General features: G+C 37.0%; 1 protein-coding gene and 1 long non-coding RNA gene across 2 annotated transcripts in view; both read left to right on the top strand.

Annotated features, from left to right (window-relative positions):
- Positions 1-24,863, top strand: part of Robo1 (roundabout guidance receptor 1) — a 1,050,317-nt gene that overhangs the window by 640,360 nt on the left and 385,094 nt on the right. The window lies entirely within an intron of this gene.
- Positions 24,050-24,863, top strand: part of LOC125616921 — a 12,768-nt gene continuing 11,954 nt past the window's right edge. The window contains exon 1 of the long non-coding RNA XR_007347705.1: positions 24,050-24,638. This is a non-coding gene — a long non-coding RNA (uncharacterized LOC125616921). The remainder of the gene's footprint in view (positions 24,639-24,863) is intronic.

Below are 24,863 nucleotides of genomic sequence, written 5' to 3' on the forward strand. Positions count from 1 at the left end.
AGAACATTGAAATAAAGTAAACCTTTTAGCAATTGCCCATTTCCTTTTAGGAATTGGATAGTTAGATTAAATGCAAAAAAGAATTAATCATTTTCCAATCTTCATATAGATATTCTTTTTATTCTTCCTTTTAGGCTATTTTTCAAAACTTACCATGCACTACAGAATTGTAAGCATAAAATTGCTGAATGGCCTTACCATCCTGAAACACCCCATCTCATCTAAATGACCTTTGATAAACAAGTCATAAGTCATTACTGCCACTGTGGTATTTACCAGACTTGGTCAAAAGATATATTTTTATAGCAATTATTGTGATCAGTGCAATGAAGAGATGGTCAAAGTTGGTCAAGGAAAATTTTACACAGAACCTGACCCATTGGATAAGACTGGAAATGTCAGGTGTAACTAGGCTTTTCTGAGAAAGAGACTTTCATCTGACAGGAGTTACCCTTGTGACTTTGGGCTACTAGGCAAGTTCTTCAATGTGTGACACGACTTCTACCTGGAAACACAATTAATGATGTTCTGAGAAATGTGCCTGTGTCTAAAAGAATATCTCCACATGTATTATTACCTTTAAAAGTATAATTGGAAACACAAAGGGAAACAAGATCATAAAAATTTAGTTCCATGGATAATCTGGTTTATTAAGTAGATTTTGCTCATTGTACATTTTAGTACAAGTTAAACAGAACTGGTAAAAAATTACAATTATTTAAAACAGATTTTAAATATGAAGGCCTGACTTTTAAAAAGTTAAAAATTACTCACACCAGGAAATAAAGCATTATTTCTTCAATCTCTAAAGTATCCAAGAATTGAAGTTTGATCTGACACAGTGGTGCAACCTTGTAATCCCAATGACTAGAGAACCTAAGGCAGGAGGATCACAAGTTAGTGCAAGGCCAGTCTTGAACTTGAGACTCTGTTTCAAAAAAATTAAAATGACAGGACTTGAACTGGAGACCCTGTCTCAAACAAAATTAAAACTTAAAGAACTTGGGATATAGCTCAATGGTAAAACACCTCTGGATTGAATCCTCAGGGCAGAAAGGAAGGAAGGAAGAATTTATGTCCCTTCTTTAATTATTTCTACTTTATGGTTTATTTCACCAGTAAATGGAGTATGGTGAAATTTCCTAACTCCTATTGTATGGTAAGCCAAATGTGGAATTTACAAGAAAATCAAAGCATGGAACAGTGGCACATGCCTATAATCTTAGCCACTCTGAAGGCTGAGACAGGAGGATTGCAAATGTGAGGCCAGCCTCAGCAACTTAGTAAGACTCTGTATCAAAATAAAGAATAAAAAGAAATAAGGATGTAGCTCAGTAGCAAAGCATGTTCTTGCGTTCAATCCCTAGTTCAAAAATAATGAAAAAAAGAAAAAGATGGGGGTGGGGAGAAATGTAGAAGGAGGAGGAGAAGAAGGAAGGAGGGAGGGAAAGAGGAAGAGAGAGAAAATTAAGAAGTAAGTGATATTAGCTAAAGCCCAAATTACTGTTATTTAAACAATGGTGTGCACATAAAATATCTAGGTTGATTCCTATTTAGACTATTATATGTATGGTCACATCATGGTTATTGTCATAATTATGATAGCCAAATGTTAGACAATATATACTCCCACGTGAAATGAACAAGTATAAAATAATGAATTGGGCTTGAATTTATACTTTGTCCCAAAGATAACAACAACAACAACAAAAGCCCTAATGTCATGATTTGTTGCCCTTTCTAATGTAAAAATGTTTACTTTCTGGTGTGAAATGCAAAACATCTGAAATTCAAGCATAATTGTGAAATACAAACATTTTTTTCATATTAATCAGTTATAACGAAAACAAAGGCATCCCTTGAAACAACATAATAATCCTATTGGCAAAAAGAACATTTAGCTTCTAACAATTCTCTAATAGTTGTTTTTTTTGTTATCTGTGATCTTTGCTCTTGGGTATATTAGTTCTAAGACATTTTAGATAAACAATCTCCATGGTAACTTCAAACAATTAAGTAACTTAATAAACTGTAGAAAGTGTGTTGCATCAATAGAATATCTGCAATTAAAATAAAATTTAATTTCAATTAAATTCCTAATATGACTTTTTAAAATCAGATCCTGTTTACCTTAGTGTGGATTAAAATAACTTAAATTAGAAATTGGAGATGTATTGTATATATTTCAATGCATTCATTTAATGGAATTATTTCACTCTTTTAATAATGGTGATGAAGGATATTTTATGACATTAAAAAAATTCTTACCATACAGATTATTGAGTAAAAATATGTTGCATAGCAGTATTTAGTGTATTGTTTCACATTAGAAGAAGAAAGCTCTATACATGCAGGATTTTAAAAGTAGAACAAACAATAAAGTGTTGATTACATGTGTGATTATGTCTGAAAGAATTACTGTAAATTTTTCTTTTGTTTGTATTTTCCAAATGTTCGCAGATATATTTCCCCTATTTTGTGAACAGAAATGATTAAAATCTAATTAGAACCAATTAGCATCTAAACACAGGAATGTAAACCATATTACTTCTAGTATGTACCTTTAATGATATTTTTGCAAAACATTGACATGATAAATTAGTGAAGCAATTTTTAATTTTGTAGTTAAAAGGTTGTAAGCAAAAAGTAAGACTTAGGAAACTTTGTATAAATAGAATAACTTTTGTATGATGCTTTTGGTGATAAAGTTGTTTTACTAACTTCAACAAGCATCTGCTTTGTTTCAGAAATACTCATATGATACATAAATGAAATTAGATATGCACTGTACCAGTGAAATTCTATCATCTAGGTGTATTAAAGCAGCTTCAAAGTAGTGTATAGTGATAGGGAATTGAGAAGATGAGATTAGATCAAATCAACAAAGACTTTGGTTAGAATAATGGAATTGGATGATTTCTTTTGGAATGTGGCCAGGATACTAGAGAAGGGGTGATTAAACTCTAGGGAAAATATATAATTATCCTTGTTGTTAAGACAGTAGGTTTACATTTCATGTCAATTTTCAACAGCAGTTTGTTTCTTAGCGACAATTGTAGGATGTGGATTCAGTATTTATCCACAAGAATGAACACCTCCATATTTAGAATCTTAGTTCTCAATCACACCAGGCAGCTATTAAATCCCAAAGCCCCAATTTAGCTTTCCAAATGCAAAGTCCGTATTTTTTCCATACACCATAAGAGAAGATATATTAATAGGCTGTAAAATAAATAACTCTTAAATGATCTATAACACTATAATTTAACATATGCTTTATTATTGTTGTTGTTATTTATGACAAATTTGAATACTTTTTCCAAAGCTGGTAGGACATTAAATATTTAAGTTTATTTTTTGTTTACTAACCCAAATAGAAAACTATGATACATTTCCAGATGTTTTTCAAATTAACATACTTCTTTAAAGAGCTGATTAAAAACTGTAAAAGTCTAGGTAAAATATTCGGAATAAATAAAGGAGCAGGTGGGACTAAACATAACGAATATATGAGGTAAGACATAAATCCCAACATATGTACCTCACTCAGTTCTGTAAACGTTTCCCGAAAAGAATTTTTCAAAAGCAATGAAAAACCAAAAACATTAAACAGTTTTGTAAAACACATCTGCAGAATTACACATAATGTAAATTACTTACAAAATCGTCAGTTTGTGTTCAAATTGTGAGCTTATAGAGTATGTTTTTCAGCTGTGCAGCTGTTAACTATGATCCCAATTTAAGAAAATTTTAATTCATGATTAGAATAGTATACACTTAGTTCCAGATATATTGGGAAGTAAGAAACCAAAGGACAGCAAAATCCTCTGATAAGATATAAATATATATGCATCTTGATGTTTTTCAATATTATTTGAATTTCTTAATACACTTGTACTATGTTTTTTTTTCATTCTATCTCATTAGAATTAAAAAAAACATAAAGCCACTTTAAGCTTTTTTGGGTATAAAATAAAAAAGATTTAAACTCTAAATTTCCACATTGAAGAAATACAAAGTGCATATACTTCAGAGTCACTTTCTTGTGCCGAGTTCCCAAATGACAGAACATCTTTAGACAAGCAAAACAAAGCCTACACACTGATGGCTTTCTCCAGTTAGAATGGAATCTGTAAGAATAACATGACTCTAATCAACAACTTTTATTTACACCTCACAGTGTAGTGTGAGTGTAAAAATCAATGCTCTGCATTCAGAGAGCCAAGGTTCAAATCTGAGCAACTGAATATTCTCTGCTTCCTCATGTATAAAGTGGAATAACAACAGTAACATACCTAATAATTTTTATTCCTTGAGGATTAAATGAGAATTTGAATATGTAAAGTACTTAGAACAATACCCCTAGTTTGTAATGCTATACAAATGTTGACTGTTATATTTTTTATTCTATTAGGAACTGAAGATACCAAAAACAAACAAACCAGGAAACTAACCCTAAACTTGCTTTCTAGATACCTGGAAATGAGTCAGAAATATTAAAATTCACTGCATAATGCAGTATAATACAATAGGTATTATACTATGCTGTGTCTAATGATATTAGTATACTAAAAGTAGAGAATTTTGATAAAGAATTTCTGACTGATGACACAGTGCCACATGCCTGTAATTCCAGCAACTCTGGAGGCTGAGGCAGGACAATTGCAACTGGCAACTTAATGAGGCCCTCAGCAACTTAGAGAAATTCTGTCTCTGAATAAAACAAAAAGGACTTGGGATGTAGCTTATGGTAAAGGGCCCCTGTGTTCAATCCACAATGCCCAACCCACCCCGAATAAAAAGGAATTTCTGAATAACTTTCTAGTAAAAAGAAATCTTTCCTAATAATTTAAAAGGACTGCGTTCTGATTATGGGTAAAGCACTCAGTAAAGAAGTTTTCTGGAGAAAGTCAGTTTCTTTAGGCTTCTGGTACCTCATTTTATAATTTTTTTTGGTACCAGGGATTGAACCCAGGGGTGTTTAACCATTAAGTAACATCCCCAGCCCTTTTTATTTTAAGACAGGGCCTTGGTTATTTACTTAGAGCCTCGCTAAGTTGCTGAGGCTGGCTTGAAACTTGCAATCCTCTTGCCTCAGTCTCCTAAACTGCTGAAATGACAGGTGTGTGCCATCATCCCAGGCTGAAAAGTTAATTTTGAAGGCTTAAGTGTTGTGTTCTTTAAATTCATTCAGTGGTCCTAATCTCTTTGCTCCCAAATAATTTGACCCAAATAAGCATGTGCTTATTTAGCCACACTTTAATTTTGAAGTCATCAAAGTTCACTGAGACATCAGCTCCATGAGTGGTATTCTGTTAGTTTTTGTCAGTTGAGGTAGATAAATGGCTGAACAATTTGTTGGGGAAAATAAACTTAAGAACTACAGAAATAAGACCAGTAAAGAAGCATTTTTCCAGAAAATACATTAATCAGTAATGAAATAAGAATTATCCAATCACACATTCAGTAACCATTTGAGTGCCTAATGGGTGTCAGGCACTGTTCCTAATACTAAGAATATGTGTAAACCACATATGGGCTCATGCAGCACTCTAGCAGGAGAGGTGCAGCCAATAAAAATAAAGAAGGGAATAGGTATTACCTTAGATGGGGATTAGTGCTCTGGAGGAAAAGTCAAAAAAAACTTAATGGTATGAGAACTACTGTGTACTGTTAAAGAGGATGTTCAGAAAAAGCATCTCTGAGAAGTCTTGATACTATTATAAAAATCTAAACGAAAGGAGAGTGTGAATTTGCAGATGTATGGAGGTGAGTATTGCAGATAGAAAAATGCACCACCCCTGAGGCCTATGGTTGTCTGATTGACTCTAGGAACAGCAGAGATAGGACTGTGGTAGAACTGGGGATATGAAGGGCAAATCAATGTAGGAGGAGATGATGTCAGGAAATGATGGGGACCAGCTCAGGTCAGGCCTTTTAAACTTCTGGAAAAACATGTACTTTAACTTGAAATGGAAACTACTGGAGGGTTTTGAGTAGAGGAAAGACAAGGTCTGACTCAGGATTTAACAGGATCCCTTCCACAGCTTTATGAAGAATGATTTAGAAATACAGTAACTTCAATTTACCGTCTCTTCTCAGTAAGGAATATTGTGTTGCTCATTTCAACACAAAGAAGTTTCCTGCCAAGTAACTACCATCTGCAGTTTAGTTCGGAAAGTGGAAGCTCTTAATGTTCAGGTGTGGGGCATTAGAGATAAACAAGAATAACATGCTACAGACAGCAATGTTTACTGAAGAGGCAAGTTGCTCAAAAGTATCCTTCCTTGGGGACTCATGATGCTCATTTGCATATTAAAGCCTTTGCGGGTTCCTTAAATGTATTGAATCTGAAGTATCCCAAGCTTTTCCTTCTTCCATGGTAGCTCTTTTTTTTTTTTTCCTTCCCATTCGCTTTGTTTCAAAACAAGCTGGGTTCAAATATAAGCTCTATGGCTTCTGGGCAGTTGAAATTCAAGTTAATTATTTACTCTCCTAACCTCATCTCTAAATTGGGATAATGATAGCACTCACAAGATCATGGTGAGAATTAGATCAGATAATGTTTGTAAAGGGCTCCAAACAGTGCCTCAATTAACGCTACTTCCATGTGTCCTCTTTTTTTATCTTCAAAAGCTAACCATCTGTTAACATGAAAGGTGTAAGTTCTAGTGAGACCCATTGTTGCTCTTACTTAAGGTCCCAGGGTCTATAAAGAGTTTAGCCAGTATAAATAGCCTAGTATTAGATTTTCTACAATGTCTCCAAGATGCTGTGGTGCTAAAAGGCAAGCACAGTCATAGTTATTCCACAGCCAACTTAAGTGTGTCATGGTTCCATTTTTAAATAAAGCCTTAGAGAACTTTAGCAAGACTGGAGTACATGATCAAATGGGACCAGTGTGGTTCTATCCCAACCCTTAAAATTCTGTATTGAAGCCAGGCATGGTGACAAGGGCCTGCCATCCCAGCAGCTTGGGAGGCTGAGGCAGGAGGGTCACAAGTTTAAAAGTAGTCTCAGCAATTTAGCAAGGCCTTAAGCAACTTAGTGAGAGCCTGTCTCAAAATAAACAATAACAACAACAAAATAAAAGTGCTGGAGATGTGGTTCAGTGGTTAAGTGCCCCTGGGTTCAATTCCTAGTACTGGGGGGAAAAAATTCTGGGTTGAAGACATGGTCCTGTTTATAGTGACTTAAGTCTTTAAATGAAGATGTATAACCCAGGGAATCTTTTTTCTCTCTCAGTGGTTTCTGGTTTGGGGCACATAATTATCTCTTCTAAAGGACAGAGAAGCAAATAAAAATAAGTCTGTTAAAATGTGCCCTGCATACATATAAAAGAAACTAAATAGGCTTGGTTTCTTGAAGGACAGTAGATGTTCCGTCTCCCTCCAGTATGAGTTTTCTCCTTATGACCAGGGCTACTGTAGGTTACTCTCTGACATGGGGCTTCTATTTCCAAATTTGAGAAAACATTCACATGTTCATTTTAGGCCTTCAATTTAGATACCAAGGATTAAACAGGTTATTCAGCAATTTCGTGTAAAAATTGCTAAACTAGCTGTTGTACCCTGAGGGATGGTATCTTGGAGTATTCAGCACAGCCTTGATGTGTACTTCTTGCCAGATCTGCTCACCAGATCTGCTGGAACTTGTGGCTTGCATCCCAGGCTCTGTTTGATTCTAAGGCCTCATGCTAAGAAGGAAAGGCAGCAGATGTTCTGGTTTGTAGTTTCCTTAGGAACTCTACTCCGCTTCTCCTGATCTGAGTAAGTGCTATCTGGGATCCCTGGAGAGGCTCTGGGAGCTTTGTTATTTCCTGAGTTCCTGCAGCTACTCCTATGAAAGATAAACTCAGATCAGAGCAACCCAGCAGATCACTGTTGCTTTAGAATTTTGTCAAAAAGCCTTTCATGGAACTACTAGAATGTATTATTTTGAGGGTTTCTTCAAGCTTCTCAAAGAGACCTTTTAGGGATCCTGAATTTTATAGGCTTCAAATGAGATGAGAATCCTCTAAATGGAATTTCAAGACCCATCATTCATTCTGAGCATAGTGATCAGAATAGAATTACTGAGTGCAAATTAAGACACTTTCTCCTTACTTGCTGTGTCTCCTAACCAGGAAGGAACAAGTCAGAGGTCCATTGTACAACCTCAGTTGCTTGAAGATAAGTTGTGTGTTTCCTATCCATGTGTACATATTTACAGTTGCATACACATTCATATAGATACATCGAGCATTTTGTGCATCCTTCTAGGTAATTTAATGTTCAGGCTCAAAAGTGGAAAGGGAAGAAGTTGCTATGATCAATCCATCCCCAGAAACGTGTCAACTGTCATTTCACCCCAATGATACTTTGTTTTTATTTCAGACAAAATTCATTATGGAGTCTCTTCTATTCTTTGTGTACCTTCCCATAATAAGAGCTCTCAGAGCCTGGAAAATAGGATAATAGTTTCATCTTGCATTATTGGTATCCTTTACTTGAGCATAGATGTTGTTTACTTAGTGTTTATTTGCATGAGTAAGGGTGAATGACAGAGTGAAAGGATGTAGTTAAGAATATTCTCAGGTTCATTGACTTTCACTTGTTATAGGTTCCTAATACCTTTGGAATACAAATTTTTATCTTTAGATGACAGCTTTACTGATAAAAACTGACAGAACAACATACCCTTTGGACAAAGTGGGAGAAGAAGAAAAGGCCAACATAAGTAAACTGATGATGCTGGTTCTCATCAGGGACTGGCCATAATATCTTCCAGAATGCTGGAAGATATTGACTGCTGACTTTCCTGGATAATATCTGTATGGGTAGAATAGATGAGTTGGGTGCACATTGCTTTCTGAATTGAGAAATAAACACAGTTCTAATATTATGTCCATTCAATGGTAATATTAGAAATGGTGAAAAAGATCTTGAGAGATCTACTTAGCAAACTGCCAGAGACCAGGAGATCCACTTAGGGGAACAATGCAATAGGTATTTGTATAAATATTTCACTGAATATTAAAAGTATATATCTTTGAACTGGAAGTGTAGCTCAGTGGTAGTGCATGGGGTTAACATACCTGAGGCTCTGGGTTTGATTCCCATACCATAAAAAAGAAAAGAAAAATAAATGTACACATCCTCTACTGACTAGAAGTTCAATACCTTTATTTAAAATGCACTTAAGTGATATGAGGATTTGAGGGATTTTCTCTGTCTTGCCCTTTCTGTCACCATATTTTAGCTTATTTATTTTTTTTTATTACTAGTTAAGCTTATCTTAAAAGCACATTTTATACCAAGAAAAGTTATATTCTATGTTTCTCACTAAATATTCTTTCACAAAGGCCAAATCAATGTCCGTTTTTCAGTATTTACTGCACATTCTTGTTTTTATTGCTGAAAAGATTCTGGTTGGAGTCTTTGAATTCTTATCTCCAGCCTGTTTACTGAATTTTCAGTCAGCTTTCTCAGGATTAAACTATCTTTCACTTTCAAAGATAGGTGCTGTTAACCAGAATTTCTTTCCACAGAATGTCGCTGTGAGGTCATTGGTTGAACCAGCTGCAACCAAAATGAACAACCAGCTTACTTTAAAAATTTTATTTTTTATTACATAATTTACAAACTCACTTTGTCAGGAAAAAAAAATTGAAGAACACAACAGTACACAGAAAAGATAAAATCCTTCTCTCCTGCCCATTCATTGTGGAATTATTCCCTCCAGAGGCAACTATGAAAGCAGCTTCTTAAATATCCTGCTAGATACTGAACAGTCATTTTACAGTTATTGTACATATCTTTGTAGATAACAATTTGTTAATAAGAATGCTCTAAGTACAAATATCTACGGATGACCAAACACTCAACATGTGTTAGGTATTTTCCATAGAGTGTTATTTAATAGGAGGAGGAATGAATGAATGAATGAACAAAAGCCCATGAGTTGTGCCAGGTTTGCTTTTCTTTAGTAGGGTTTAATACCATGAAGTATCTTTATAGTCTCTGTTTTTAGAGGAGAAAACAGACCTGGCATGGACATAGAGCTAGTAACTGGCAGGTTGGAATTCCAGGGGCGCTGAATTGGCTGTGAAACCCACATGTCTTGGTTCAAAAATGCTGAGCCGCTTGTCATAAGAGCACATACCACGAGTTTAAATTCTTTTAGTTTTATTTCCCATCTTTTAGCTGGACTAATAAAGGATCAACCCCCACCCCCATCCCCAATTGGTCCCCCTTGGTTAATTGCTTCCTCGTTGTTAATTTCTTGTATGTAGAGATTATGAAGTTGAAGGAGAGGCTCTGGAATAAAACACCCAAAGGACCCCATGGCCCTACCTCAGCCCCTCAGCCCCTCCAAGTGGATAGTCTTTTATTACATGACCCTTAACTTCAAACTATGCAAGGGAATTGTATTGGAAGCCCGTCTAGTGATAAACTCCATCCTCTGTCTACTTCCTGTCTTCATGGTTCCTTGCTCAAATTTGATTTAAAAAATAAAATGAAAGAAAAAAGTGGGAAGGGGGAGATAGGGAGGCCTGGGGGTGGAGTCATCTGAGAGTTTATTCCAGTCCTGGAAGTGGTAAGGAAGAGGTTAAACTGGACCTGGAGGATTTTTGAAGTCTTTGGCTGGGAGGTTCCATTTGGAGAAAGGTGCAGGGGAGATAGGGATGGCACGAGAAACTAGACAAGTTCTCTTTCACTTGGATTTCTGCTCCTGAGCAGTTGGATTCTCACCTGAGGGCGCAGTCGGACGCCCCTGGCTTGTGAATGGAAATATTAACAAGCAGAACTTGCCGGGCCGATGAGTGGAGAGCATAAAGTGAGGCATGGAGAGGACCGTACGGCCCCTTTAAGTATTCTCGGGCCGGTTGGAGAGGGAGGAAACTGGGAGCCGCGGGGACAGTGGGGGAAACCCACAAGCATTGAGCCTGAGAGGAGGCTGCGTGAGAGCAGAAACTTCAGACGCTGCTGATCTCGGCAGAGATCGGGCGAGCCTCGGCGGCAGTCGCTTCCACCCGCAGCAGCATCCTCCTGGCCCCTCTCTACCACCCCTGGGGGGGGGGGTCCAANNNNCTACCCCCCCTGGGGGGGGGGGGTCCAAGAGCTGCCTATCTGCAGCTTCCAAGAGCCAGGGGTGTGAGCAGCCACCCCCCAGGAAGTTTGGGCTCCAGCAGAGTTTGGGGTGCCGTGAGCGCGCACCCCAATAGAAGGACCAGAGGCGATGTTGGGCGCTGCACGGAGCTGGGGACGCCCGGAAGGCGTGCGTGTGTCCGTGGTCCTGTTGCTGTCCCCAGTGCCCTCCTCATCCCCCAAGTGATGGGAACAAGGGCCCGCCCAGGCAGTCGCTGTCGCCGTACCGCCCCCTCGCTCGCCTCCTGCGCGCGGAGTCACCCAGGCACACCCCCGGCACCCCGAGCCGGTGCTCCGGAGCTGCAGCCGCTATCTTGACTGCCATCGCCGCCTGCGCGGGTGGCCAGCTGCTGGCTTGGCTCGCCTGTACACGGAGAAACACTTTTTGGCTCTCCTTAATCCGGTCTCACACCCCAACTTTGCCGCCCCGCGCCTGCCCTCTCAGCGGCGCTCGGGCACACGTTGTGGGGGCGCACGCAGGGAGGCTCAGTAAGACCGTGGAGGCAGGAAACGGCACAACTGATCCTCTGCTTCGGCTCTTTGTTGTTCGGTTTGGATGGTCCTTGGAAGTGGCTGAGCCTCTTCGGAAACCCGGGGGCCGGAGAAGACAAGCCTAGGAATTCTTCCTTTGCAGAGGGCTCTTGAGATATTGACAATCGTCTGGAAGGGTCGACAAGTAATTGCCCTGAAAACTCCTGGCGGATTGACCCACGTTGCTTATATTAAGCCTTTGTGTAGGTTTGTGTGGTTGTGTGGCTTCATAAATTTGGGAACCCCGTTTCTACTCCATTCTCTTGGCATGAGATTGTATGCAGGATCCACCCGAGGACAATGATCGCGGAGCCTGCTCACTTTTACCTCTTTGGATTAATATGTCTCTGTTCAGGTAATCCGCGTCTTTTCTTCACCCTTGATCTCCCTTGCTCGACCCCTCTCCACTTTTCAGAATCAAACCGCGAACAGCATTTTGGTTACCTCTCCCTTCTAAGGTCGGATGGGGCTGGATCACTGCACAACTTTTAGGCGAAAAGGCTCCTAGTTAGGGTTTGAGGTTTGTCTCTTTCCCCCCATCCCCCAAACTCCCCCCAAACCTCCTCGCAGACCTCGGCCTTTCACCAAGTTCAGGGCACGCCCTACTCTGGGCAAAAGCTAGGTCTCAGCACTAGGGTGGGAGGAGGCAGCGGTTGGCGGTGAGCTTGGGCCCCCAGGACCAATGCAAATGAGTATCATCCACCGGCTGGTTCCCGGAGCGGAGCGGCGGATGAGAGGTAGATGGGCTGGGATTTGTGACCCACAGACTCGCCAGGATTCCAGAACCTGGTCCTCCAATCCGCCCCTCCTCTTCAAAGCACAAGGGGTTATTAGTAGTTGTTTTATGTAACCAAAGTCTGTAATTAAATTCGATTCTGAAGAAACTTCAGGAAATAACTCCTTCTTATGATAGGATATAAACCAGCCACTGCCTGACTGAGTTTATAAAAACAGGCGATTGCACATATCTGAAAGGGAACTGTTAGTTGCCTGGGAATTCTCTTTGGCGAGGGAAAACAGAATTGGGATTTTTAGGATTAATTAAATCGTACTGAAACTCCATATGAAGTTTTGGAAAGATGCTGCTACAGGAACCTTCTGGCAAGAGTACACTAGGAAATAGTTTTCTTGTAGTTCCTAAGAAACTTTTTTACTATGGGTGAACCGAGCCACGACTCAACTTTTGTTTCTTTCCTTTAGGTAGATTCTGGTTTCAATCATGGATCCAATTTCAGGCCTTAACACACACACACACACACACACACACACACACACACACTGTACCTCAGGGAATTTTTATAGTCCATGCTGAGCTTCAAGTTGCATCAGGGCCTATAGGTTAGAGTCACTCAATTTGCGTAATTATGAAATCGTTTTGAATGTTAATTTGAGCCTTTTTGGTTTATGGTGATCCATTATGTTTTGAGCAAGGATTTTACTGACGCCAAGTAATTAATGGAATATGAAAAGAAAAAAAACTACATCAGCTAACCTATGGCAGATAAACTGCTAAAATAATTGAAATCCATTGGATGTACTTCCTGGCTGAAAGTTACTAGGAACATTTGAAGTAAATAAGAAATTCATTAATTATTATTCCTTTAAAGAAAACAGAAACTGAAGGGTCAGTCTCATATCTCATATATGTCAGTCACAGTGGATGGATCAGTAGATTAAACTAACTCTTTGGGGCCACCTCTCCCCACCTCAGCTTCTCCTTTCTGTTAGGCAGCTTTTCCCTTGGTTTGCATAACTGAGTGATTGAATAGCTTCTTCCCCCCTACCCCCAGTCATGGATGCAAATCAAAAACATTAAGATCTGATCTCTCTATTTGTCTCTCTTTGCGCTGTCTCCCCCTAGTTTAATTTACAGCTTCAGATACCTTTGAGATTTTTGTTGATTCACCTTCTCAGTTAAAGTTTATTCACGTGTGTAAAGTGAAGTGTCAGAGTGATAAATGACTGGAGGGGCAGATTACTGAAGATAGGGGGATTAATGGTCATTAGTCACCGTTTGAGCTCAGTTTGTATATGTTGGGACATTTTATCATGGCTGTAGATTAAAGATAGGGTCTCACCAACAGGATATGGAAAGCTGGTCATGTCAATGTGCAGATTCTGTCTTTACTGAAGAAATATATGGGGGGTGGACTGTCCTATCAGATTTAATAATTTGTTAGTATATAATATCTGAGGATTATTATTTGAATAGATGCATGACATATTTAGAATCTTAAATTGATATCTTGATTCATTTTTCTCTTATTTCCCATTTTAGCCATTGGTGATCTTTTAAACCTACTTTGTTTTTATCTACTTTGTTTGCCATGTTCCAGGCAAGAGGTATCTTTGAGTTGCTTCCTCATACTTAACCTGAAGGTTTTTTATCATTTCTCTGATAACTTTCACTCCTGTTGTATATCTGAACTTGGAAGGGTCAGTCAAATCATTGGGCTGCTAGGGTGATTCAGTGACAGCCTGCTATTGTAGAGCAATGCTATTGATTTGAATAAAACTTCACAGAACTCAGATAAGTAACTGGTAACTTGGGTGTGCTCAAGACACCTGGTCAGAGAATGAATGAAGTTCTTGAAAGATTGTGTTTCATGTCTTGCCTCAAGCCTAAGATCACAGTCTATCTCTTGTTAATGGAGTGTATTTAAGAGAAATGTGGTGAGCTTAAATAAATCAAAGTGTACTGAGGGGCTAAGGCACCTTCAACAAGATTTAACCTGTAAAAGCATCTATTGGTTGTCAGTTCTTTTTCTTTCTTTCTTTTTAACTGGCTGCCAATTTTTAAAAGTCCTGTAGTTTTCTTCAAACAAATTATAATCTCCATTTTGGTGTGTTGATGGCATACTTAACATTCAGTGTTAAGTTTGAGAGTGTTTGCATTTTGTGGCCCTTTATTTTTTAACTTAATGCTATAATATAAAGCTTTTTAATTCTGTGAAATAAAATTTGAGAAAGGTGGGAATTTCTTTTGAAATTCATTTTTAAAGATGAGTCTATCCAATTAGTTTGTATATCTCTGTTCTTCTCTTTGTATAGCTAGACTTTTGGTGAGGGGTAGGGATGGGGAGCAGAGGGAGTAGCCCTGAAAAAATTCTATGTTCTGTCTGTAACTGATTCCCCACATTCTTCCTGCATAGACTTCCTCTTCTCAAATCCATTTGTTAAAACCTGCTTTTAAGTGAAAAAGTGATTGAATTTCAGGTCAAACTTAGGATGAGATCTGAATTTGAAATAAAGTGACAGTTCTCTAATGGTCTTTGTTTTTTGTTTTGGGGGACTGGTTTTTCTTATTAAGATGAGGGACTTTTTTTAGAGTAAGTTTTATTATTCCTGGCACTTTCTAGGACTCAGGTTTGTCTCTCTCATTCTGTTTCTCCACCCCATCCCCTACCCTACTTCCCCTTTTTCTGTTTCTGGCATAATTCTTGGGTAATTCCAACAAGTGCTCTTTAGTTTCTTTATAATCTTATTGGCTTTTAAATACACATACCTGAATGCTGTGATGTTTTTAAAAATATCTATTTCCTGTTAATAGGCCCTCTAATGCATAATATATGCATGGTTAAAATGTCTTAAAACAGAAGTTTACCTGAAGTTTTTTCTTGATTTTTTTCTATGACAACCCTTGTGAGTTAAAGTGGTACAAAATACTGAATTTCAAACTAACAATGTCAGTTGTTTGCTTATTATTATTCAGTTTTACACTTACTAGATTATATGTATATAATTAAAATAACTGTACAACAGAAATAAGATTGGAAGAAAATTTAGGATAAGAGCTTTTACTGAAGATCATAAGTGGTTGTCTTCATGTGCTAATAAGGTAATACTTATGTTAACTTCTGACCCTTTTAAAATGTTTAATTCTTAACATAAAAAGCATAAACTGCCTTCCAAACTTGATTTTTTTAATGGGAAAATATAATAGATTTAAGTTGACATTTAATTAAAATCAGGACTAAGGTAATCTATAGAGCAAATAAGAAATTTGGGGGGGCTTGCCTGGGATGCGTGAGGCCTGGGTTCGATCCTCAGCACCACATACAAAAAGATGTTGTGTCCACCGAAAACTAAAAAATACTAAAAAAACTCTCTCGCTCTCTCTCAAAAAAATAAAAAAAATAAAAAAAAGAAAAGAAATTTGGGAACAAGAAAGGCAAATGGAAGAGAAGAGCATAAGAGAAGTATAAGAGAAACAGATCCACAGTTAAGCTAACTTTAAAATATTTGTAGGCAGGGGATGTTAGAATATAAGTCAGTGGTAGAATGATTGCCTTCCATGTGCCAGGCCCTGAGTTCAATTCCATGAAAGTTTCAGCCTGATCTATGTCATCTAAGTGTACCCTCTGACCATACACAGCAAAAGAAGCAAATTGGAAATGTGGATTTCTGAAAATATGATATCAGTGTATGTACTCTATATTTCAACCCTATAAAGAACTAAACATTTTGCATTTTATAAAACAAAAACCAATTTGAAACATGTTTAAATTTCTAATGTAGTGTAGAAAAAAATTTAAAGCTATATTTAATAAGATTTTAGAATATTGACTTGCCTCTATAGACAGAGGAGTGAAAAACCAAGTAGTTCTGTGTTGTAACATTTGCTTGGAGGAGACAAATAACATGAAAGACAGAAATAATTCAAAACTGAGATCTAGTTCAAACTTTGTGTACAAAAAAGGAACTTTGGGATGTCCCCTACTAAGGCCATGAAGCTATGACTGTCACTCATGGGAGAAGCCTATGACATAGGTGCTATTAGTAGTAGGATATTATTCTTATTTTATGGTTATGCAAACATTATAAAGAAATTAGGAGATGTGAATGAACAGGGATTTGAAACAGGCTGACTCCAAATCTCGTAACCACCTGTCCTTTCCTAGTTTGAAAAAGGGATATAAAAAATTTAGAAAAAGATTATGGTTCAATCACTTTTTATATTAAAATATGTCCAAAAAAATCTGCCTAAACAAGACTATGGGTCTAACAGTTAAAAGTTTGGAAGGGAGCCATTGTTTTCCTGTCGTTAAGAAAATGGTCTTTAAACTTGTATGTTATCAGGCAAGACAGTCAGTTCTTTAAATCTGACCATTTCACATTTAGCTTTGGTCCTGTCTGCATTTTTCTGGCCTGTTGCAAAGAGGAGACAGACTACTTGTTACGACACTGTCTGATGCAGGTTCATAGATCCCAGGTTGTGTTTGGAAAATGGATGCCATTCTCATTCATACACACTTGAGGGAAGATTTCACTCTAAGTCCCAAGGCAAATAATTGGTGCTTGTCAGAGAAGAGCCTGTAGAGAGACAATCATTTCCCCTGTGGTTGCTCTTACCCTCTGGGTTAGGTATGAGCTGGTGGTCATTTAGTCTTAGATGAGCCTTCTGCTTGATTGCTGTTCACAGATGACTCACTTCATGGTTACTGATCATGGAAGGGTTGAGCATTAATACCTGGTTGATCAGCTGGTTGGAAACTGCTTATGCATAGCCAATAAAGTTGCCATCCTGTGGAGATCAAAAGACCACCTCCCTTCTTTACAATTCTGGATTAGCATGGTTTCCTTTCCCCTGCTCCCTCCACTTTTTAGCCCTTTCCTTCAATCTTGCTGTTGAAGAGGAAGAAAAAAAAAAAAAAAAAAGATTACAGTGTACAGGGAGATAGCTTTGATCTCCACTTCTTTGCCTTTTCTTCTCTGTCTTTATCCCTCCATCCAAAAGGCTCTTTCTAACACTGGGAAGTATCCTGTTGCTGGCTTCATGGGAGAACTCAGTCTCATTTCCCTTCAGCCAAAACAGGCTGCTACAAATCCTGTACTTCTGTGATTTTACTTGGCTTCCAAACATCTTATGACAGTGTTGTTCCACACGTAAAATAATATTTTGAACAGCATGACTGTGCATATCTTTCTGACTTCATTCAAGTACCTCTGTGGTGCTCACAGCTGTGCATGGCTTAGAGCTGGGAAAGAATATCTATTTATTTTATTTAATTAATTCATTTTATTTTCTAAGGGTGAGTGTATAGAAGGTAAACAATTGTAGAAAATGTTCTTGGATCTTGAGCCCTATGCTAAATAGTCTCCAGGCTTAATGCCTGTCACCTAGTTTGACACTTAAATGAAGCGTTAAAAGCACCATCAATGGATACAAGCAAATGTCAACAGAGCAGTGTGATTCTGTGTTAAGTGGGAATATAATCTTTTTGTGTCAAGTGATTGATTTGTATGCATCATATAGGAACTAGCTGACTGGATTTGGTTCCTAGTAATACATTGTATTTTGAGGCTGTATATATATTTTTTATTGTGTTAGCCATATAGTAAAGTGGAAGAAGGTTTACTGGAAAACATATTTTAAAGCACTTTAGGCAATAGTAACTCATGGTTACTTTTTTCTGAGATGCTCATGATTGGATTTCAAAAAGTTTCCAGCTCAAAGTATGTCTATCTTCAACTCATCTGTATGGGACCTAAGAGTCAAGGACAACTTGTCTACAGTCAGCCATAGAAGACAGAGTCCTCAGGATTTGCCTCCACAATTATTTGCCAGGAGCTCTGAGAATACTAAAGACCCAATTTTATCACTCTCTCTCCACAGACTCCTTTGAATGTGAGACGTAGAATTTGAACAATAATGAAAAATCATTTCAGTTATATGTTATCTCTTGATTTAACTTAAAATTTCAATAAGGATAGCAAGGGACAATGTTCATATGCCCATGAGGTTCTTTGTAACATACTATATATGGCCACAATTTATGTGCCATTATCGGGGGAAAAAAACTTGGTATGTTGTATTCCTGGATTTTAGTAGAAGAGGAAACAGAAGGCCAGAGTTGAGCTTTCCTCCACAAAAGTGATTGAGGCTCTTTTATATCATTAGAGATTCCGGGGCATGAAAAGGAAATGGGGCCAAAGAATGACCGAATCAGGCCATAACTGTCTTTTTAAAGATCATTTGGCATCATGTGATGTCACTGAGATAGGCTCTTATATTTTCTAGTTGAAAATTTGGTTTTCCTTTTTTCAGTAACAATAGGCTTATTTTTAATTTGGCTAAAAAAAATCTGTCTATCTGCAATTCTTTTCTTATAAAATAAAAAAGGGGCTTTTTAGTTTCCTGGATGTAAACTTAGTTTTGTTTGCTCAGACTTGATGTAAAAGACAGGCTAAAATGTCACTAAAATGGTGCTTGCTCATAAAATAAAGTGAGTTAAAGCACATTTGTAAGTGTAAACTGCACACCTCTGGGTAGCTTTCAACTACTTCAGTTGTTTGGTTTGGGAAGTAATTTCAGTGTTTCCACACCATTCAGTTAGCAAGTTGTCCTTATCAAGTAAACTGCCTTGTACTGGTGGTGGAAGAGAAAACTCATCTGTAATTCTCCTCAAATCTGAAGAGGAGGAAAAGTTTCCTAGCTATCTGATATTGAACTTGGGGGCTGGGGTTGTAGCTTGGTGGTAGAGTGCTTGCCTCACATGTATGAGGCATTGGGTTTGATCCTCAGCATCACATAAAAATAAATAAGTAAAATGAAGATATTGTGTCCATCTATAACTAAAAAAAAAAAACCCAACCCTGAAACTATTCCTTCCTTAAGCTAATGAACTTATTCAGTAATATATTGATAAAACCTCTACAGGTAAAAGAGCTAGCTGCTAAATAAGGCAAGTAACTTCAGGGATAAATTTCTTGCATTAACACACTTTCAGCGTGTTGTTGTTTCAGCAAAGACTCTTTGGAAGAGCTTGTAGACAACTCATCAAGGTCACCAGCTACTCTGACTCATTCTTTTAAGTGACCTAGAGTAAATTTTACTCATAAGAGCATGTCCAGAAGCATTTATGTCTACCATCCTAACCTTTGTGAATGTGTGCTCTATGAGCTGAGCGTACCCAGAAATACCTGTGCCATCTTTCCTTCTTGAACCGTGACCTTAAACTGAGCAGGCTAAGAAATGTGTATCTTAAACTGAGCAGCTTAGGAATGTGTCTACCCATCGAGTGCTTTCCTACATGCTTATGTGTAAGCTTCCTAAATAAAATTCTCCATGCTTCCATTCCTCTGAAAGGGGATTACTTTGGAAATAATCCCAGTGCTATCCCTACCTGCTGTAGGTAATACATCTTTCTTCACTCTTTCATCTCCTAGTTGTGCTTTTTTTGGCTTTGCACCCACCAAGATGTGAACCCATTATCTTCAGCTATAGAAAATAGGAAACAGGCAAAGCCTTCATTTGGGTATCTGTGCAAATACAAGAGGCATTCATTGGTATGGATTTTGCTATTAATCTCCATGAGTTCAGATGGAATAGAAGCATAATGAGTAAAGCTTTTATTTAGAGTCAGTATGGCAAGAAGAGAAAAAAAATGCATTGTGTTACTTGGACTTTACTTCTAGGAACTCGTCACTTTCTGGGAGTATGTATATATATATATATATTTTCCATAATGATGAAAACATTATGGAAACACAAGTGATTAATTAAATGATGAGTGGACACTCTATAGGCCTACTTGTATACAATAAATCTGAAGGAAGATAGGAATCAATAATAATATTGCTAATAATATGACTAAGAATAGTGATATTGATAGTCCAAAATTTATAGTGTTATTATGTGCCTGGCAAAGTGCTAACATGCCTTATCTCATTTAATACTTAAAACAACCATGCTTTATCCATGCTATCCCTGTTTATCAGTATGGAAAATGAGGCTCATGAAAGTGAAGCTCCTTGACTGTCACTGGTCATTTAGTGAAGTGGAGTCAGGCATTGAAACTGGCCTGCCTGATCTGAGAATTCTTGCTCTTCACAATTATGTAGACACACTATTCTTGCTTCAGTGAGAGTGAATGGATATGAACCTGGAAATTATGTATATAGCAGGTCAAGATGCTTGCTTTGTGAAGGAAACTAGATTGTGTTGTGGGTCTGTGGTAGTTCTTTGTAGATGTTAGATTTTTATATTCTATCTTATTGTCTATTCTTCTCTTCTGTTTGCCATATGAAAATTTGTAGAAAAAAAGAGTGCACCCTGGTATTACACGCCCATAGAACACAGAAAAAAAAGTACAGCCCCAAAACATGGTTTAGTAGAATTCAGTGCTATTCAACTGGTAGAAAAAAACATTGATCTGGTAAGTAATAAATTTTATGATAGCCCTAGTGTGTAAGGGAACAGAAATTTCCTTATGTAGAAAGTAGCATTACTGGCATTTATCTTCCCTAAGGAACTGATGGTTGAATTGTGATTTGAAGTTGAGAATAAATGGGTTACTTACTGACAAGATATTATTTCCATGTTTTTATTAGTGCATTATAGTTGTACATAATGGTGGGATTTGTTGTTATATATAGGTACATGTACACAAATGTAACAGTGTAATTTGGCCAATATCATTCCCCAGTATTTCCCCTTCCCTCTTCTTCCTCCCCTAGTCTGTTTCCCCAGCCCTACTGATTTCTCTTAGATTTTCATGAGATCCCCCCAACCCTCTCTTTTTTTTCTTCCTCTCTAGCTTCCACATGTGAGAGAAAATATATGTTTGGCTTATTTTGCTTGACATAATGGTCTTAACATAAAGGTTTCTAGTTCTATTCATTTTCCTGCAAATGACATAATTTTATTTTTCCTTGTGACTGAATAAAATTTCACTGTGTATAGATACCATATTTTCTTTATCCATTCATCCATCGATGGACACCTAGACTGGTTCCATTATTTGGCTATTGTGAATTGTGCTGCTATAAACATAGCTATGCATATATCACTATAGTATAATTACTTTAATTCTTTAGGATAAATACCTGGGTCGTATGGTAGTTTTTTCCTACCTAATCTTTGAGGAACCTCCATAAGTGGTTGTACTAGTGTACGATTCCACCAACAGTATATTAATGTTTGTTCCTTTGCTCTACATCCCTTCCAATATTTATTATTGTTCATATTCTTAATGGCTGCCAGTCTGACTGGAGTGAGGTGAAATCTCAGTGTAGTTTTTCATTTTCCTAATTGCTAACAACATTGGACATTTTTCCGTATATATGTTGGATATTTGTATTTTTTTTTATTTCGAGAAGTGAATGATAAGATATTATTGGTAATAAAAACCTATTAAGCAGAAGCTTGGTTAGAATCTATGATAACTGTTCCTTTAAAGGTATATTCTTCTCCAATGACAGATTTTATAGAAAACAAAGAAAGAATGTAGCATTGACTAATATGATACCTGCCAATGAAACCTGAATAAGTTTATAATAGCTATCAAAAACAGAACTGTAGTCGATATTCTTTCTGAAGTAATGTAACTGGCTTTACAAAGGGTATTATTTTGCTTTTCTTTCTCTTTTAAATATACATTTCTGACTATGACTGTCATATAATTTCTTAGGTATGGTTTTCTCAGCTGAAGTTAATTGTCTTTCAAAGTGCTTTCCAAATGTGTGGCTGTGATTGTATATTTATGTTCTCTTCTCTATTTCCAAAAGTTTGTGACTTGACAGAGGCTACATGAAGATTAAGTCTGTTCTCAATGTTTTACTCTAGATCACTAGTCAAAACAGTATCACACCTGAAAACCTCCCTTATATGAGAACTGGTTTCTTATCCTCAAGGTTTTTTTACTCAGTGTCTTAAAAATATACTCCACAATAATTTATTTATTTCAATGAATTCATTCATTTAGTGCTACTTGGTGACTATCAATGGAGCTGAATAACATTATTTTATTCCTCAATAAGCTATTTAATATCAGTCATGATAATAAACTATCACCATTATGCAGGTGCCAACTTTTGTTGCTATTAGATACTTAAAAGAATGTTTCAAATATACCTGATAAAGTGTAAATGCTTTTAATAAGAGACCCAGTTTGTGTCTGTAAACAGCAAAATATTTAATTACATGGTGGATTGTTGGCACTACAGTAGTAAAAGATGTTTTTAATAGAATGAAAAAAGGGAGAAAAAGCATTGGAAGAACTGATAGGTCAGGGGGACTTACTGAGTCAGGAAAATCTTCCTGGAATAAGCATATTCCCAAGGAGTGTGGAGAGACTAGGAGAAGTAGTGGGGATAGATAATGTGTTGGGCTAAGGGGAGTATAAAGAGGGGCATCCAAGAGTGGTGACCCGAGAAGCTGACATAATGTCCTAGAAAAGGTAGACTTTGTAAAAATTGACTATATGAATTTTATTTATGATGTTGTTATATTTTACAGGACATTATTTTTGTATTCTAATTTGCTATGTATGACAGCAGAATGCATTACAGGATATTATTTAATCATCTCATTTACTCTTTCATTCACTTCACAGGCAACAAAGTAAGACCCCCCCCCCCAAAAAAAACCCAAACTCATTCCTTGTGTTGATAGTAAATTACTGATTGCTATATTGGTGATTTTATATAGCTGTGCATGACCACCACTCTGTGAGCCTGTGTTTATATCATAAAAATGTAGTATATGTGTATGTGTTTGTGTGTACACATGTATGTATGTATCTATCATTAATTGGCTCCATTTAGCCAAGCCACAGTGTATTTAAGTTTCAAAACATCATGTTTATTCCATCAATATGTGCAATTTTAAGTCTATTTAAAATAAGATCTTTTGGGACTGGGGCTGTAGTTTAGTGGCAGAGCACTTGCCTAGTATGTGTGAGGCACTGGGTTCAATCCTCAGCACCACATCAAAATCAACAAAATAAAGGAATTCTATCCATCTACAACTACAAAATTTAAAAAAAAAAGATTTTTTAAAAAAATGTTTGCAAAACCTTCCATCAAATGTAGAAGAGGCAATATAAAATAAATATAAATTTGGTGATCTGATTCTTAAGAGATAAAGAACAGGGTTTTTTGGCCTTCCCTCTAGGAGTATGGTTAGCAGTGGACAGGTAAATGGAATCGGACATGATACTGTGTATTATTGTTCTGTACTTATCAGAGCATCATTTGGATGGTATCTTAGATCATTGACCTTTTCTCTGTACTTCTGCCTTCTCTGCAGCACACTGAACACATGGTCTTTGTCCCTGTTACTTTCTCTGTCAAGAATCATCTAGCACAGATAGGTCCGTGTATAATAGTTATAAAGTTTTTCCTCATGTTCAGCTTAAACCTGATTTCAGCTTTGGATATACTGGCCTTGGTTGCACATCCCCATATCTACCCAAGTTAAACCTAATCTACTTTCTATAGGGAACCATTTCCATATTCAAGACAATTATTGTGTTCATTCTAATGTTCATTTTAGACCAGCTCTTCTCTAGGTACAAGTTTTCCATTTTCTTCCAGTTTTCTTCTTTTGATAAATATTTTTCTTTGTTAAGCAGTTTTTGCTTTTATCATCTTGAATATCTGTTTTGTTAAGTTTCTTTCTAAAGTATAACATCAAGTTGGAAGAATCTGCCTCCATATTTTATTTAAAAAATATTGATAACTTTTAACTTTATCTCAGTCTTCTCATAAATTTTTCATTTTATCTAAAAGTTCTCTCAGTATCTGGGATGTAATGCTTTCCTGGATTAAGAGGTTTAAGATGTATTAAGGAGCTACGTACTTATCTTCTCACATTTATTTCCCACTGAACCATCTTAAAACTCTCCTTTCTGGTCTGAAGTCATGATTCTTGGAGAAGATAAAACAGAATTTGTGAGATTCTGAGTGTTTTTTTTTTTTTCTTCTTTTTCTTACTTTTCTTGATAATAGTGTATAATGACTAATGGCTGAAATGCCTACCAGGGCTTGTATAGGGAGGGAAGGGCCTGTCTGAGGTTCATGGGGTGGTTGGCTGGATCAGGCCATGGGGAAATATGGTTCCATAAACTTTCAGTTGGACATTTAGATTGTTTTTAAGAAAAAGCATAAGCCCATATTTTAAAGTAAGTAATTGGTAATTGAGTCTAATTATTAATAACAGTAATAATAAATCTTTACATCAAATATAGGACACAGGTAACATTTTTTTTTTTTAATTTTTTATTGTGGGTTGTTCAAAACATTACAAATTTCTTGACATATCATATTCGACACTTTGATTCAAGTGGGTTATGAACTCCCACCTTCACCCCATACACAGATTGCAGAATCACATCAGTTACACATCCATTGATTTACAAATTGCCATCCTAGTGTCTGTTGTGCTCCGCTGCCTTTCCCATCCTCCACCCTCCCCCCTCC

The sequence above is a fragment of the Marmota marmota genome, unplaced genomic scaffold (genome assembly GCF_001458135.2).
Source record: "Marmota marmota marmota unplaced genomic scaffold, marMar, whole genome shotgun sequence".
Taxonomy (NCBI): Eukaryota; Metazoa; Chordata; class Mammalia; order Rodentia; family Sciuridae; genus Marmota; species Marmota marmota.